Source organism: Hyperoodon ampullatus, assembly GCF_949752795.1.
Source record: "Hyperoodon ampullatus genome assembly, chromosome: 14".
Lineage (NCBI taxonomy): Eukaryota > Metazoa > Chordata > Mammalia > Artiodactyla > Ziphiidae > Hyperoodon > Hyperoodon ampullatus.
The window spans coordinates 44197799-44216175 of NC_136927.1; the positions used below are offsets into that span (position 1 = coordinate 44197799).

General features: G+C 46.3%; 1 long non-coding RNA gene across 2 annotated transcripts; it reads left to right on the forward strand.

Moving 5' to 3' along the window:
• Window positions 1-11552, forward strand: LOC307062872. 2 transcript variants are annotated; one of them, XR_013811228.1, is made up of 3 exons: window positions 1-154; window positions 1531-1608; window positions 10990-11552. It is a non-coding gene; the product is annotated as an uncharacterized lncRNA (long non-coding RNA). The 2 variants fall into 2 exon arrangements; XR_013811229.1 differs by having other exon boundaries at window positions 10993-11552.
• Window positions 11553-18377: the final 6825 nt, after the last annotated feature.

Consider the following 18377-nt stretch of genomic DNA (forward strand, 5'->3'; position numbering starts at 1 on the left):
TGGCCGCCCCGGAGACTTGTGGTCTCTCCGCCGCAGGCTGGTCCGGGGAGGCGCGGGACGGGCGGCCGTTTCTCCTGGAAGGGCCAGCAGCCCGGTCGCCCGCCGGGGCCCTCGCCGGCCCCTCCCCGAGACCTCGAACGTTCCAGAGCCCGGGGTAAGAATGCGCTCGCTCGTTTCTCCCCGCTCCCAAGTGTGGCCCCGTCCGCCTCCTGCTTAACGCCCACAACCGCCCTGAGAAGCCGGCGGCCTCACCCCCATTTTTGTAGGCGACTGATTTATAAAGTCAATTTATAAACGGGCTTGTCCCAGGCCCTCAGGGGGCCAGGAGCGGAGCCAGGACCGCGCCGCGGTGCTCTGGCCCGCGGACTCATTACCGGCTCAGCATTCGGGTGGTGGGTTAGCATCAGGCTAACTTCTTTCGACTCAGCAGGCCTGAAACCAAGCTGGTTGGCCTTTTCTCTTTGCAAGAGAGCTGGTTCATTCTAAGTTGAGTGGGAACTCCCAGTTATCTTTTCTCCTGCCACCCCCTCTGCTTCCCCCATCTTTTCCTGATCATCTTGTTAGTCTTTGTCTTTTTTTTTCCCCCAACCTATCTTTCCAGTCCCACTGCCACCATCTTTCAGCTTTCATTGTTGCAAACCTGCGTTGTCGCAGTAACCTTCAATCCTGACTGCTTCCCCTGTTATTTCGTATGCCACACCTCCCCACTTTACTCCAGTTGCTCCCAAACCCTTGCATCAAGCCACTCCCCTGTTCAAACAACCCTTTTAGTCTATTAAACTGAAGTTGTCTATAGGCTCAAGTCAGACCTCTCTAAGCATGGCATTCAAGGCCATCTGAAACTTCACTTCAGCCCATCTTTCTAACCTGATCTCTCTTGGTTCCCTAAATAGAGGTTATGGACTGATAGCTACAGTTGGAAAATGTGTTTCAATGGTCGCAGAGTTTCTTTTCAAAATTCAAGTTGGGACTTCCCTGGCGGTCCAGTAGTTAAGACTCCGTGCTTCCAATGCAGGCGGCACAGGTTCCATCCCTGGCCGGGGAACTAGGATCCCATGTGCCGTGTGGCACGGCCAAAAACGAAATAAAATTAACAAAATTTGAGTTGATATTTAACATTGGGAGATTCCATTAAAGAAAAAACCAAACAGGTTTCCAGCTTTCGATCCATCAAAAGAGCTGGAAACAGTAGGCCCAGGTTCTTGCCTCTAACATTTAGTTTGAACCGAGCAGTGGCTGCCCCCTTTTAGATAGGGCTGTGTTTCCCAGTTCACCCTAGTCCCGTCCACTCCGGAATCCTCCCTGTCTCTGAGCCTGAGGATCAGCTGTTGTGCTTGCACTGATGTTTTTCCTAGAATAGAGAAGTAGGTTTTGGCTCCTGGGTTTCTGTCAAAAGGACTCAAATGGAAAGTAAACCCAGAGGGACCTTTGTGTAAAGACAACAGAGAGAGTAAGCTCCCAGCATCCTTTGTGCTTTTCCTTTTCTTTCTTGGACCCCATTTCCATTTGAATTTTCCACTTGCTCTACAGGAACCCTCACATCCAGCTAGATTGCCTCACAGCCTCTCAGATGAACCGGAGGACCATATCTTTGCAGTATCTTCTCCAGTGAGTAGATTCTATTCAGCAATGCCCTCCGCTTGTTCTCCTATTCTGTGAAACCTTCCCTGACAACCAAACATCCAACCAACCCCATCCGTCTCATCAGCATTTCTGGAAACCAGGCACTAGGTTAGATGAGTATGACTAAACCACCATCATTTCTCCCTCCCCTGGATTTCTATGGCCGTGCCTGAATCAATGTCTTATACAGCATCTTGCACATGGTAGGCAGTCAATAAATAATTATCAACTGATAAATGGCGCAGTCACACATGTCTTATCCTCCTGGTTGAACTGTAAGATCTTCGAGGATGGGGTCCAAATTGGATCTATCTTTGCACTGCCCTAGCAACCATTACAGTGCCCGGCACATAGCAGACACGTGGTAATGGCTAAGGAAATAGGTGCCGTAAGGAGGTGCCCCAGACAAGCAATAAATACCGAGTTTCAGTCCAATCCCATGGCTGGAAGCAGCACCCCCTGCTCCCCCAAGCCCCAGAGGAATGGAGAGTCGGCCCCAGAGAAGAGAGGGCAGAGGCTTACTCAGTCCTGAAAGCCAGGAGCACTTCACAGACCCCCTCAACCTGGAGGCTCTGCTCAGGATTCAGCTAAAGCTACATCTAGGACCGAGCTGTATCCATGTGACCTTGTGAGTGAAACCCAACCTGATTCTGATTCTGAATTCCAAGCTCTAGAATAACAACAATGGTTCACGTGTACTGAGGCTCCCTCTGAGCCAAGCACTGCCCCATGCTTCACACCCATGGCCTTCCAGCCTCTCCAGGGCCATGGCGTCAATACTGTGAGTATCTCCTCTTCACAGAGAGAAGGCCGAGGCTCTAATGCCTGAGTAACTCACCTAAGGCCACATAGTAACAGGCTGGCCAGGAGCTAAGTCCACGTGCGTTGATTGCAGGGCTTCTGAGCTTAGCACTGTGCTCCTTCCAAACATCTGAGGCTCTATTTAATACCAAAGAACTGCACATTTCAGAATGGTTAAGATGGTAAATTTTATGTTGTGTGTATTTTAACTCAATTTTTTTTCTTTCTTTCTTTCTTCTTTTTCTTCTTTTTTTTTGGCTGCACCACGGCATGTGGGATCTTAGTTCCCCAACCAGGGATTGAACCCGTGCCCCCTGCATTGGAAGCGTGGAGTCTTAACCACTGGACTGCCAGGGAAGTCCCTTAGCTCAATTTTTTAAAAGAAAAAAAAAAAAAATCTGAGACTAAGGAGGACATTGGGCCAGACCCAGGGACTCAAACAGGTAAAAAAAAAAGTCCTGCCCTCACAGAGGTTAAATTCTAAGGAAGACAGAAAAACAAAATAACAAAGTGGGAAGGGGGCTAGGAAGTATCAGCGTCAGGGAAGTTGTTGCAGTTTTGGAGAGGGAGGCTGGGCGGGGAATTCTCTAAGAAGATGAGCTTTCATGTGAAAGACTGACAGGAAGCAGATGTGTAACAGCTGCCTGTCTGCTGCTCCCTTCAGAACTCTAGAAAGAAGACACCCTAGACCAAGGAAAGTGACTCAGGTGCTATCTGCTATCCTTGAAGTATTCCAGGAGGGGGAAAAGAAAACACAGAAAGTGAAGTTGATTCTTTTCCTTCCCAACATTCCCTTTCGTTTCTTCTCATTTTGCCCTAGATCGTTTCTCACTTCTCCAATCTCCTGCAAGACTCACCTCTATTCTGCCTTGTCTGTCCTTCCTTTCTTTATCCCAGCGCCATCCAGAGTGGCCAAGAAATGAGGTGGCAGAGGAGGGGGTGAGCAGGCGGTCAGGGGAACTAGCATGCTTCCTTCTGTTACATGGAGCCTTGCAGAATGTGAAGGGGTGGCAAGAGCAGGAGGCAGGCAACCCTGGAGGTGACACATTTGGAGATTCAGGAAACATTTGCAGGGCCAGATGGCCCAGATCCCCTAAGAGTGAGAGGATTAAACACGCAGAACCTAGGGAAGAAGCAAAGGCACATGTTGGTTGGTTTTAGTTTTGCATTTTGGTATGCCTCTTTTGTTACAACAGCTTAATTGAGGTAGAATTCACATACTGTATACTTCACTTAAAGTGGACAATTCTGTGAATTTTAGTCTAATCACAGAGTTGTGCAACCATCACCATAATTTTAGAACATTTTCATCACTCCCCAAATAAACATCCTATCTATCGGGAGTCACTTCTTGTCCGCCCCCTTCCCAATCTCCCCCCTGCCCTTTCACTCCCACCCCTCCCACCCCCTCCACTCTAGGCAACCACTAATGTACTTTCTGTCTCTGTAGATTTGCCTAGGCTGGACATTTTGTATAAATGGCCCACTTTGGTTTTGGTTTTAGTTGGCTTTTTTTTTCCTTTTTTTTTTGGAAGGTGGGTGGGTGACCACTGAAGAGTCTTACAAAGGTGGGTTTGGAACATTAGAAGTTGAGAAGCTCTTCCAAGGAGACAAAGGTGACAGAGGAAAAGCAGAAGAGGGAAATAACTTGCTTCTGTTTTATTTTTTATTGCTCTGTTTCTTCTTTGTTAGTCACCCCAAATGTCAGGAGGAGAGGAATCCTAAGTAAATGAAAGTGGGAAGTGCTCCAGATTACATTGTCTGCTTTTATTTCTGTGAACAATTTTTTTAACCTGTTTTAACACAGTTATGCCTTCTCTTTGCCAGCACTGTAAAGTATAAAGGGACCAATCATGGAGTCAAGTCAGGAAACCTGGTTCTTCCCATTAGCAGCCTGACTCAGCTCTTCTCAAAGTTTTTTCTTCCGTAAAATGAGGGGGTTAAAGATTATCCCACCTCCTCTCCAGCATCATCTCCTGAGCGGCAGGCAGTCAGCCTTTTCCGTATCTGTTGACAGTCCGTATTTCATTTTTAGGTGGCACCCTAGACTCTTCCTCCGTTCCTGGAACTGCTGGGTACAGAAAGTAAGGAGGATGAGAAGATAGCGATGTAAATTGCTTACAATTTATGTAACGGGTCAAATATTTATGAAGAACTTTTATACATGTTACCTGGGCTGTTTCATAGCTAGGGAGGAATACTGGAAGGGACCCTGGGGAACATCTAGTCCAGTCCCTTCACACCAAGATGAGGAAACGGGCCTAGAAATAGGATATAACTTGTCTAAGGCCAAACAGCAAGTGAGTGCCATAGGGGGGCACTATTCATTTACACTTGAGGAAGCCGGAGCCCAGAGACTTCCATGAAGAATAGGGCCTGTCAGTCGGGGAAGGCTCCTTGGAGGTGATCTAGAATCCAAAACCTCTTTTAACAGCGGTTTAGAAGAGGTGCCGGCCCCGGCCAGGTTTCTCGGAATTTACTGGACCTGGATCCAGACCTACGGTCTCGCACTGTAGCATGAATGAATGTGATCTTAGGGGTTCCTGCAGAGGCACCTCTACTTGGGGCCGGGGCGATTAGTCGGGGCGGGGCTCAGGTGTCCTGGCCTTTGAGGTCCCCTTCCCTGGGAGGAGCCTTCAGGATCTCCTCGTAACCCGGCCCGGAGCAGCGGACCGCTTGGGGCGCGGCGCGAGTCCGGGTTGGGGGCGTGGCCCGCAAGCTGCGAACCAATACCAAGCCAGATCGTGAATAAGGGCGGGGTGTCCTCGCTCCGCCCATTTTTCTCAGCTTCCGGAAAGCCGGGCGGTGACCTAGGCAACCGACCTAGAGTAAAACCGCCCCTAGCCAAAATTGCTTCGTCCCGCCCCTCTTGGCACAACCAATCGGAAAGTGAAGTCTTTTACTGGGGCAAGAGAAAAAAAAGGACGGCGATTTTTGATTGGTTGGTTGGATGAGTCGGGTACAATCACTGGCGTGACCCTGGGGCTGGGGAGTGGGACCTCGCCCAGGTTGGAAACCGTGAGCCTGAGACATACACTTTCGAGAGGCTGAGCGGAGAAGGAGCTTTGGTGAACTGAAAGTTCCGTGTTTCCAATTCGAAGTAGCTGCTCTCCTAGGTGTGGGCGAAGGTAGTGGGAGACCAAAAACCACCCGATATTGTTAGTTATACTTCTCGGTGGTAGTAGTATTGCGAGGAATACAAGCATTTAATGTTTAAATTGAACATTTATTGAGCGCCTGCTGGGTGCCAGACACTGGTCTAGGTGCTTGGGCTCAGTGAGCAAACCTGATTATTGCCTTCTTGGAGGTTGTATTCTAACGAGGGGAGATCATACCTTACGTAGTGTGTTAGAAGATGGGACAAGGCTGTGGGGAAAAAAAAAAGTAGAGCAAGGGGGGGGACTTCCCTGGCGGTCTAGTGGTTAAGACTCCGCGCTGCCAACACAGAGGGTGCGGGTTTGATCCCTGGTCGGGGAACTAAGATCCCACGTGCTGCACAGCCAAAAAAAAAAAAAAAAAAAATGAAAAGACAACTTACAGAATGGGAGAAAATATTTGGAACTCATATATCTGAAGGGACTTGGAGTCGTAATAAATAATGAACTCTTACAATTTAACAATAAAAAGATGAATAACACCCCCCCCAAAAAAAAAACCCCAAAAGTAGAGCAAGGTAAGATGGAGCAGGTTGCATCATTAACGAGGTGGCCAGGTTGGACACCAGTGCAAAAGTGAGATCGGAACAAAGAACTGAAGGAGGCAGGACTGTTTGCCAGTGGGCTATCTGGGAGAGTATCCAAGGCAAGAGGGAACATCTGACTGGTATTACTGAAAAACGGCGAGGAGAAAACTGTGGCTGGAGCGTGTGAGTGAAGGGAGAGTGATGGGAAATGATTGAGGGGACAGGGAGTACAGATCTTACAGGGTCTTGTATGCTTGGCTTTTGCTTTGAAATAGGGAGCCATTGCAGGGTTTCTGGCAGAATAGTGACATTATGTGACATATTTAAAATAACCCTTCTGGCTGCTGTGTTGGTAATCAATCGAAGATGCAAGGATGGAAGCAAGGAAGTCTGCTAAAAGGTAATTGCAATAATGAATGTTAGGGAATTCCCTGGTGGTCCAGTGGTTAGGACTCCACACTCCTCGGGCTGCCAAGGGCCCAGGTTCATCCCTGGTCGGGGTAATAAGTTCCCACGAGCTGAGCGGCATGGCCAAAAATAAAATAAGGGACTTCCCTGGTGGTCCAGTGGTTAAGACTCCATGCTCCCAGTGCAGGGGGCTAGGTTCCATCCCTGGTCAGGGAACTAGATCCTGCATGCCGCAACTAAAGATCCTGCATGCTGCAACTAAGACCCTGTGCAGCCAAATAAATAAATAAATAAATAGACATTAAAATAAAATAAAAGCAGCTTGGTTTAAATTTTTTTAAAAATGCATGCTAGTGTTTAAGAGATGATGGTAGTTTGGACCAGGGTGGTGGTGGTGTAAGTGGTGAAAAGTGGTCAGATTCTGGATATATTTTGAAGGTAGAGCCCAAAAAGTTTCCCCCAAAATTGGAAATGTGATATGAGATAAAGACAGGAATGAAGAATCACTCTAAGGATTGTGGCCTCAACAATGAAGGAATCACCATCAATTGACATAGAAAAGGCCGGGGGTGGACCAGACTTGGGGTCTTGGGAAAATCAATATTTACAGGTGGAGTTTTTCAATCAGAGAAACACAGGGGTGACCAGAGCACATAACAGGGTTCAGTTAACTTAGTTGAGAGTCAAGAAAGCTTCCTCTCACCTGTGTAAGCTACCCCAGTGATTCTCTAATTAATGATGAGGTCATATCAGAATCACTTGGGAAATCTTTTCAATCTAAACCACGGAGGCAATCTTTATTCCCCCAAATCCTGATTATGGTGAGGGGCGGGGGAAGGAGTGGTGCGAGCAGTGGTGTGTGCAGTCAGTCCAGCAAGGAAGACTGAGGCTGATAAAACAGAGGGAGGGAAGGGTATCTACTCTCTAGTAAAGGGCTCATCTTGTGGAACAACTATTTCCTTCCCCCAAGTTGAAATTTAGCCATCGGGTGACAGGACCAGAGAGAAGCATCCTGTCCAGCCTCTAGAATTTTATTATTTTATTTGTAAAAATGATATAACAATGACGTTAATGGGAGACTTCTGGTTAAATATGGTGGTCTGTAAGCACTTTATCTCTGACTTTTCTTAAAACTCCTTTAAAATGAAAGTAAAGACCTTTTAAACAGGTTGAAGTACACAAGACAAAGAGAACTAGAGAGGAAATGAGAGAAGATAAGAGATAAATAATATTTTTTGAAGCTTGAAAGCATAGAACGCTTTCTGGTAAATATGGCAGGCTATTCAGAGCAATCTATTCACTGAAAACAATAAAAATGTGGAATAATAATAATAAATTTTCTTAAAAGTACTGAAGAACAAAGAAGGAATTATCAGACTAAAATTTAGCTGAAAGTGTGAACCCACAGAGGAACTTGAACACAAACTGCTTTTACCCTGAAAGCATTTGCCAAACTAGATGAACTTTAGCAGGCTTCACAGAACAGAAATTCAAGCCTTGCATCTGCCCAGTGCTTACTGAGAGACACCCCCTGCCGTGATCGAACAGGAGTAAACCAGGAGCTGGGAGAAGAAACTACTTCTGAGAAGTTGTGATGACAAGCCAGCCCTAGGGTGGATATGTAGCTCCAAATCACCTCACTTGTGTGGTCAAAAGCAAAAACACCAAGCTATAAATTTAAATTGGCTGTCGATTGCCTGTGTTTGGGCACTGGCAGAAGCAAATACAAATTCCCCCAAATCAGTGTTCAAGGAGAATATACTGATAGAAATATCCAGGGATACAGAGAAACAACCAGAAGAAGAAACCAACCTGCAAACATTTCCTATATTGGAATTATCACACCCAAATTATAAAATACCTCTGATTATTATGTTTAAAGAAATAAAACATAGACTTAAAATACCTGCCAAGGAGCAGGAAATAATAACGCCACCAAATGACCAAGAAGACTTGAAAAGAATCAAATAGAACTTTTAGAAATTAAAGGTACAAAAACTGAAATTTAAAACTCCTAAAAAAAGAACAAAACAGACCTCTTAACCACTTCCCTAGTGGCGCAGTGGTTAAGAATCCGCCTGCCAATTCAGGGGACATGGGTTCTAGCCCTGGTCCGGGAAGATCCCACAGGCTGTGGAGCAACTAAGCCTGTGTGCCACAACTACTGAGCCTGTGCTCTAGAGCCCGCGAGCCACAACTACTGAGCCCTTGCGCCACAACTACTGAAGCCCGCACACCTAGAGCCCGTGTGCCGCAACTACTGAAGCCCGTGCCTAGAGCCCATGCTCCGCAACAAGAGAAGCCACGACAGTGAGAAGCCCACGCACTGCAATGAAGAATGGCCCCCACTCGCTGCAACTAGAGAAAGCCCACGCACAGCAATGAAGACCCAATGCAGCCAACGTAAATAAATAAGGTAAAAGTGATGTATTAAGGAAGTGTTCCCAGGAAAAACCAGTAAGGGAGTGAGGTAGGCAGGTTAGCAAGTGTGTTAGCAGCTCTGGGATATAAATAACACCTTAGAGTTTGTCCTACTTCAGGCCGAGGAGCTGGGCTTTTGTACTTCACACCAGTCTTTGGCTATAAGCCCCCTTGGGGGAGGGAGGGCATGGTGACATGCAGGTTCCCATGGGGAAAGTGGCTCCAGCATTGAGGGCAAGCATCTGAAGGTTGCAGGTGGAAGCTATTGACAGGAATCCTACAGCGTTCCGGCTCACAGCACTGGTGGAAGGGTTGTGAGGCTCTGAGGGCTGGACAGTAGTGTTCAATACAATATCCAGGGAAAGGTGGGTCCTCCCCCTCTTCTCCCGTCCTACCTGCCCTCCCCACCCCCACATTAGTGGCAGCAGGCCACTGACACTCACCCAGTGATCCCACCATCAAAGCCAAAGTGTGTCACTGCATTTGCATGCTGGGAAGTTGTCAGCTTTTTTTTGCAGGATCTTAGTTTCCCCCACCAGGGATTGAATACTCGCCCCTTGGCAGTGAAAGCGCGGAGTCATAACCACTGGACCGCCAAGGAATTCCCCACAGTGTCTTCTAAAGTTCTGCATGAAGAAGCATTCTGTTTACCAAATGTTTACTGGATAGAGAAAAAGAAAGAGGTTCCTAGAGACCTTTTCTCCACAACAGAGGCCTCGAATGCCAGGAATGGTCAGCCAGGCAACATAACAGTGATTGTAGCAGCGAATTCTGGCTTTATTGAGCACTTACCTTGTGCCAAGCAGCATTCTAAATGCTTTCTATTCATCATCTCATTTAATCCAACAACTATACAAGGGACAAGGGAAATATCATTTAAAAAAAAATTGCAGGGCCAAGCAAAGAGAAGAGGCAGCTTGTGCTTAAAAAACCCAAACTTGGAAATACCATTATTAGCTCCATTTTGCAGATAAGGAATCTAAGCTGAGAGATCGTGGAGCTGGGGTGTGAATCCAGGCTGTCTTGACTCCCGAATGTGAGCTCTTAACCTCACTTTCTAAAAGGTATACTTCCACAACATTGTAAATCAACTATACTTCAATAAAAAGTAAAATAAAATTAAAGAAAAAAGGTATACTTCACAGTGAAGGGGTTTAATTCTTATGTGTTAAATAACAACAAAGATCCATGCAATCAAATATTTCATAATACAAGAAGAAACATGAGAAACAGTTTTATTGGAAGTATTCTAACACGTTTTCCAAACAAATAATCAAAAAATAAATAAGCACATAAAAGATATGAACATATAAATTTTTGACCCTGAAAACAGTGTACCTTCGTTTCAAGTTTCATGGACAGTGATAAAATTCAATAAATATTAAGCTACAGAGAATGTTTTGGTAAATTTTGAAAAGTGGGAATTCTAGAAGTCAGTCTCGGATCAAAATGCAGTAGAACTAACAATAACATAAAACACACCACTCAGAAATTGAAAAACGTAACATCTCAAATTACCCTTAGGACAAGAAGTAAATCAAGGATAAAAAGCAACCTATTTAGAAAATAATAATTTTAAAAAAAGGATACAGTCAAAGCTATCTGCAGAGGCATAATTAATAGCATTAAATGCTTTTAGTGTCAAAAGGAGAAAAATAAAACAAATGAATTAAGCATGCAAGTTGAGATTTTCGAAAAGAGTATAAAACACTCCCCCACCCCCAAAATGGGAAAGGAAATATTTGAAATAGAAAACAGAAAAAATGAATGCCCAGAAGCCTAAGAGTAGGAGAGATGTGCCTTCCAACCTGTGGACAAGTATGAGAAGTATGTTGCTGTGTTCCACGTGAACTTGGTCCTCTGACGTGTGTCCTCAGACCTCCCCTCCTTCTCGCTGTCCCACTCTGCCTGATACACTCATCTGCTCCCAAGGCCTCAGCTCCCTTCAGCCCCTTTCTCTGTGTCAGCACTGCTTCTTGTATGCGCTGTGCCTCTACGGCAGCATATACCCGTGCCCTACAATAAATTCTCTCCACTTGTGACTCCCTTTCTAGCAGACGTGAGGTCTTCAGAACAGGAACCATGTCCTCCTCATCGTCGTCGTAGCCTCAGGGCCTGGGATGTGGTGGGTCTTGCTGAATGGAAGAATGAGCGGGTGGGCTCAAGCACTGATTCCTGAGTTGCATTTGGTCCCAAGTTGCTTCTGTCCCCAATGCCCAGCCCCAAGCCAATGTCACAAGGCCTGGTATGAATTATTCCAACAGTCGGAGAACTAACAATGGAGGATCTGCCTAACAGGATATTTATGCAACCAATAACGACTGTGTTGACAATGTCAATAAAATATGAGGACACAGGACTTTGATTTTTTTTTATTTCCTCTTTTCCACTGAATAATCCTCTACCCTCAAGGCCTGATTCAAATGCCACCTTCTCAGGGGACCTTTCCTGATTTCTCCAACTAGAAACAATCTTGCCTCTCCTGAGCTTCCAGAGCATCTGCCCCTCCCTCTGGCCTCTTATGTCCACTTTTGGTTGTTTGTGTCTCCATCCAAACAGGTGCCGACACCCTTTGGGCAGAACTGCAGGTCCCCTGCACAGCACCGCCCCTGCTAAGGAGAGGATGCACTGAGATGTTCTTCCAGACGCGACCCACCTCCCCCTGCATGTGTGGGTGTGGGGAGGGGACGACATACAGGTTTAAATGGGCAGTTGCCCGGGGGACAGAGACCACGCTAAACTCAAAGCAGGCCGGGGCAGAGGATCATGGTCCCTAAACAGACTCTCACAAACCTCAGAGACCATCCCCTGCACACCTACACTTTGCCTGGCTCAAAAGGTTCAAACCCCCCGCCCCCCCCCAAAAAAAATCCTCCAGCCAAAATGAGGCAAGGAGATGGGGGTTTGCTGTCACATTACCTGGGACTGATAAGAGCAGCTGGGGCAGATGTTCGGATCATCTTTTTTTGTGCCCAGATGGACAAGCAGAGGGCATTCAGGTGCAGGTGGCCATCTGAGCAAGCTCCAGTGGCAAAAGAGAAACCGATTTACTTTAGAAAGAACCGTAGCATTAGCTACTGTCATGACCTTCCAAATCATCCCCGCTTGGCTCTCAGAACGATCTTTCTAAAACTCAAATCATTCCCTGTCACTCACTTTCCTACTCAGAACCCTTCAATGCTTTCCCAGAGCCTTCAGGATTTGGCCTGACATTCCAGGCTCCATGGGATCTGACCCCACAGACCCATCCATTGCCATCTCCTGCCACGCACCTCCAGACCCCTAAACAGTGAACTCCCTCAGGATTCCCCTCCCTGATCCCTCTCTCTCCTCTACACTTCCCTCTCACAGCATTTCATCCAGGACCGTGCATTCAGAAACCATCCATCTGTGGCAGTCCTAAATTTTCTTTTGGTTTGGACTTCTCTCATCAGCTCCAGAACAATATATCCAATTGTCTGCTTGACTCCTTCACTCAGATGTCAAAGACATCTCAAACTCAACTGTCTAAAATACCCATCCCACCCGACCCCCTCACTCTGCTTGTCTTTCCCACGTCAGTAAACGACTCCACCATCCCTGCAGCCACTTCAGTCACTCCTGACTTCTCCCTCTCTGACCTCTCACACATTCACCTCCCACCTGCACCCGCTAAGTCCTGCCGATTCTACCACCAAAGTTCCTCCAACGTCCATCCATTCTCTCCATCCAATATGTCAACGCCCCAGTCTAAGCCACGTTTCTCTCCTGAACTACACAAGAGCTTCCCATCAGGTCTCCCTATGTCTGTGCCCCTACGACACACTGTCACACAATAAAAGGTGGTCATATGTGCAAACAGAATCATGCTACTCCACTGAAGTGGGGATAAAAACCAGGCTTCTAGTTTTAAGGGGCTCCCACTGCCCAAATCTGGAGCAATTTGAGCACCAAAATAAGTAAGGTTAATAACTATAAAGCTATTGGAAAATAATATAAATCTCAAAGTCCTTACTAATAATAAATATTAAATAAGTAGGCAGAAGAAGGTCAAGTGGAGGGAGTCCTGGAGTTGAAGTCATCATTTTGTAACCATCGTAATAAAGACTGATCTGATTCAGGCAAGAACCATGAAGAGATAGTCAATCTCATCTATTTAATACTCTATGGAATAGGGTAGCTGCATGGTTGTAATGTATCTCCCTGATGGCTTATCAGTTATGAGGGAAAAGTTTTAAATAGAGATTGGAGAAATCAGACAAAATCACTAAGGAGGAGTAGACAGACATTGTGTGCCTCTTGCTGTCACACTGAGAAGGATACGACAACATTTATGCAGTCTTCCAGCCGGCAATTCTTAACCCATATACGATGATGAAGAAACAGTAGACAAAGCTCAAATGAGGAACGTTCTGTTAAAGGGGAAGACGGCATTTTTCTACCATGTCAATGTCATAAAAGACAAAGGCTGGGCTTCCCTGGTGGCACAGTGGTTGAGAGTCCGCCTGCCGATGCAGGGGACGCGGGTTCGTGCCCCGGTCCGGGAAGATCCCACATGCCGCGGAGTGGCTGGGCCCGTGAGCCATGGCCGCTGAGCCTGCACGTCTGGAGCCTGTGCTCCGCAACGGGAGAGGCCACAACAGTGAGAGGCCCGCGTACCGCAAAAAAAAAAAAAAAAAAAAAGACAAAGGCTAACTATTCCAGATTAAAGGAGACTAAAGAGAAATGACGATTTAATGCAATACATCATTTCTAGCCTGGATTCTGGACTAGAGGGGAAAACACTACATCAAGGATATTATTGAGACAATTGACAAAGTGAATGGTAAATTAGGTACCATATTGCATCAATGTTAAATTTAGTGAAGTGGATAACTGTACTGCACTGGGGCAGGAAATTCTAAGTATTTAAGGGTAAGGGAACAAGATGTATGCAACTTATTCTCAAATAGTTCAGAATACAAGTCACATGTATATACGACATATAGAGGGAGAACAAGTAATTTTTAACAGATGAGTTTGGAGTAGAGGACACAGGGATGCCCTTCGTACTTTTCTGTAACTTCAAAATTATTTCCAAATAAAAAGTTAAACCAAAAAATCCAGGCTCCTTACCATGGCCCACAAGGCACCTGCCACCTTCCCCAGCCAACCAGGCCAGTCTTGTCTTGCCCACACGCCCCAGCATACTCAGAGCCACAGACACGAGTTGCCTTTCAGTTTTCCCAACACACCGCATTCTTGTCCACCTCTGGGTCTTTGTGCGTGTACCTACGGTTGCTTCTATGTGGAATTCTCTTCCCTCAACTCAGTTCTCAGGAATATAGTAATTGTCACTTTCTCCAAATGGCCTTTGACCCCCTCCCCCCACCCAGTATAGATTTACCACAGTCTTTCATAGCACCCTGAACGTTTCCTTCATGATACTTGTCACAGTTTGTAAGAGTTGGCATTTGGGGAGGATTGCTTGAGGTCTGTCTTCTCTAGTGGCCTGAAAGCTCCCTGAAGCCAGGGATCCTGTCTGTTTCATTCATGATTGTGTCCTCCACCCCTGCTATTAGACCAGGCCCACTGCCGGGCACTTAGCAGACAGTTGATTAAACGATGCATTCTACCCTCCAAGTTCACCGCCAAACCCATGGCAGCTCTCAAAGCACACACCCCACAGTCCCTCTCCAGCCCCAAGAACTGACTCAAGAGGCTTTATCTAGGAAGACTTCTAGGGTTCCTCACCACTACACCAATATTGAAACTAGGAGGCCATGGTAAGGAGGAAGGGGAACTCAGGAGGCGAGGCATGTTAAGGGGGAGAGGATGAATTTGGTTGGGAGGCTGGAACGTCAGAGGGGAAGTCAAGGAGGCAGTTGGCTGGATTGAGCTGGTGCTCAGAGGGGCAGTCTGGATTAGAATGAGAGACAGGGAATTCCCTGGCGGTCCAGTGGTTAGGACTCTGCGCTTTCACTGCCGAGGGCCCAGGTTCGATCCCTGGTCGGGGAACTAAGATCCCACAAATTGCATGACGCAGCCAAAGAATTTTTTTAAAATAATTAAAAAATAAAAAATAGGTGAGATGACTGGCAGCTGAAGCTGTGGACATAAAGATCTCTCACAGTCCTGTACAAAAGAAAAGATTCCGAGGATGGGGCCCAGAAAACCTGGACTTAAGGGCTAAGTAGAGAAAAACATCCCTGGAAGCAAAGAAACAGTGTCCAGAAAAGTAGGCATAGTATGGGGAGAGAGAGTTGTTACAGAAGGCAAGAGAGGAGGCCACTTGAGGCACTAAATCCTATACGTCTGTGTTTCCTTCTTCCCTGTTCAAGCTCAGCATCTGGCACCTGGTGAGTTGAGGAAGGCTGGCGGAGGCTAAGGGTTTGGACTTGGTCTGAATCTTGACTCCATAACATATAGGCTATGTGACTTTGGGCGATGGACTTAACTTTCCCAGACTCCAAGCCCTCAGCTACCGAACGGGAGTAATGCTAGTATTTACTTTATGGGGCTGCTGTCAGGATTACACAAGATCATCTTTGGAGAGCCCTTTGATTCGTGTTTTGTCCACAGTCTAAGAATGAATGAGCATCATAAGTGCACACATGACAGGAGCAGGATGCACTGGTTCTGGCTAATAGAATTGTTTCCTAAGTTCAGCCAATAAGAGGGCTTCAGACAACAGCCAAACAGCCCCTCACCACCTTCTATTACATGCCACCTTCTCTTGATTTGATCCCTATTAAACAAACCTATGGTGGGCAGGCTCTGTTAAACACTGTCCTTTCTCCAAAGCTTCCTTCTGAAAACTGGCTTTCCCCCAGGTGTGCCCACAGTCAGATGATGCTGGAGTTTGCCTACCTGATTGCAACTAAACCTTCTTTTCCAGGTAACCATGGTGACACTGCCTCCTCAACACAGCTACCTTCTGTGGGTACAGGTAGGTATTCTTGGGCTCCTTACTGGGAGAAACCATTGATGTCTGCCAGGAGCTTCTGGCCATCTCATCTCTGAAGGAAAGGGAAGTGTGTGGATGACCATTTCACAGCTTAGAAAGCACTTCCACAATATAACATCCCTTTCATCCTCACAACTGCCCTGTGAGGTAGTAGATACAGCAGGTAATAACTATACTGGTCCACACGCATCAAGCATTCACAATGTACCATGCTCTGTGTTAAGTGTTTTTATAGGTGATCTCATTTGAACTCACCAAAATCCTATGAAATGGGTTCAATCAGTTTTTCTGTTTTACAGAAGAGAAAAAATGGGGCTCAGAGTGGTTAGACCTTGCCCCAGATCAAAGAGGTAGTAAGCAGTGGATTCAAACCTCCGACTGTCTGACTCCAAAGCCACACTTTTAACCCTTCTTCAGTACCGCCTCACTCAGCAAGCATGTTATTTCACAGGTATCATTCTATCCATTAGATTGAAGCTCAGAGAGGTAAAGTGACTTGCCCAAGGTCTCACAACCAGGAACTGGCAGAGCTGGAATCCATAATTGGATCTTCTGACTCTGAGGTTCCTGAAACCTTGAAACTTCAGTGCCTGGGCTTTATGCTATACAGGATAATTATTTCTGCAGCATATTTGCCTTGCCAACCCTACTCAGCTCAGAAGAGTATTTTGATGCAGGAAGTCCTTCCCGACCATTTTCAGGAAATTTGTGTTTTTGTTTTTGTTTTTGGCCACACCCCGCAGCATGCAAAACTTCCCTGACCAGGGATCAAACCTGCATCCCTTGAAGTGGAATTGTGGAGTCAACCATGGGACCACCAGGGAAGTCCTGAAATTTGTGTTTTTCTGAATCCCAAAAACAATCAGTCAAGAAATTGGGGGCTTCCCTGGTGGCACAGTGGTTGAGAGTCCGCCTGCCGATGCAGGGGACACAGGTTCGTGCCCCGGTCCGGGAAGATCCCACATGCCGCGGAGCGGCTGGGCCCGTGAGCCATGGCCGCTGAGCCTGCGCGTCCGGAGCCTGTGCTCAGCAACGGGAGAGGCCACAACAGTGAGAGGCCCGCGTACCGCAAAAAAAAAAAAAAAAAAAAAGGGAAAACAGGAAAAACTATTATAATTCTCCTGTGAGAACGAATGCTTAACAATAAACATCGAGGAATTCCTGGTTTGAAGGAATCCACTGATGTCAAGTAAAAAGCACGGCACGGCTGACACGGAGTCCAAGGTTAAAGTAGACATTTCTGGAACTTGGGACCGAAGTACATAGGAGATAAGTGATCACAACTAATCAGTCTTTTTTTTTGTAGCTGTTGCCATGTAAAAAACGTATTCGTGGGAATTCCCTGGCGGTCCAGTGATTAGGACCCCACACTTTCACTGCTGAGGGCCTGGGTTCGATCCCTGGTCGGGGAACTAGGATCCCACAAGCCGCCACAAACAAACAAATAAAAAAAGGTATTCGTGGCCCTACTTGTTGTTAACAGTGAGTCATTCTCACAGATTAAAATATTAACCTGTTTACATGTATTGTATAGCTTATACAAATCCTATGAATGATGTTCTGAGAAGTAAAAAGTTTTAGAAACAAGTCCTTAAATTGGCAATTTCAACACATGGTTCTGTGTAGTGTAGTTGATCTTGTTGAAGGTTTAAACATTTCGTTATCCAAATACTACCCAGTAATGTTCTCTGGTATTTTCCTGGTTTTGAATATTTGCTATAGCCTACAGTTCTTTGTAACTACTACTAAACGTTTATTTCTTATTTATTAAAAAAAATATAGAAAGTTATGAAAAATACAGAATAACATGACTTCAGGAATTCCTAAGAATTCCAATTTTTCAATCCCCAATCCTAGATTGATATGTGTTGGGAATTTAGAAACCTTAGCCCAGAGAAACTCGATGACCTTCCTAAGCAATTCAGTGGGATGGCAAACTGGGGAGAGGCCATCTTTCTTGGCTTCCAGGAAGGTTCCACACAGAAGCTGGCCCTGCAGCAGAGCTTCCCTGGTCAACATCCCTCCAAAGGCAGAGGTCTGAGAAGAGGTCAGTTCAGGGAGTCAGGGGCTGAGCCCGAAGCCTTGACCTTGGCATGGAATATCTCTGACGTCTCAAGTTGCATTTCAATCTTGGCACAAATATTCACTTTCATTCCTGGGAGTATCTGCTCACTTTAGTATAAAAAGTGTTTTATGTAATTACCACGAGAAAAATGAATGCTTCATAAGCAGATGTCCTGTCAAACCTGCACCCTTCACTCGTGTACCGGCAGGAGAAGCAGTGCCGTGCGGCAGGCTGTGGAGTCAGGCAGGCAGACCTGGGTCTGAATGCTGGTTCTGCCACATACTGGCTGCGTGACTTTGGGCCGGTCCGTTAACCTCTCTGAGACTTAGTTTCTCCTTCTGTAAAATGCTGATAATGAGAACCCCAATGGCACAGGAATGTGGTGAGGATTGAATGAGGTCATTCCCATAAATCACAGAGCCTGGCACCGAGTAAGCCCTCAACCAATGGGA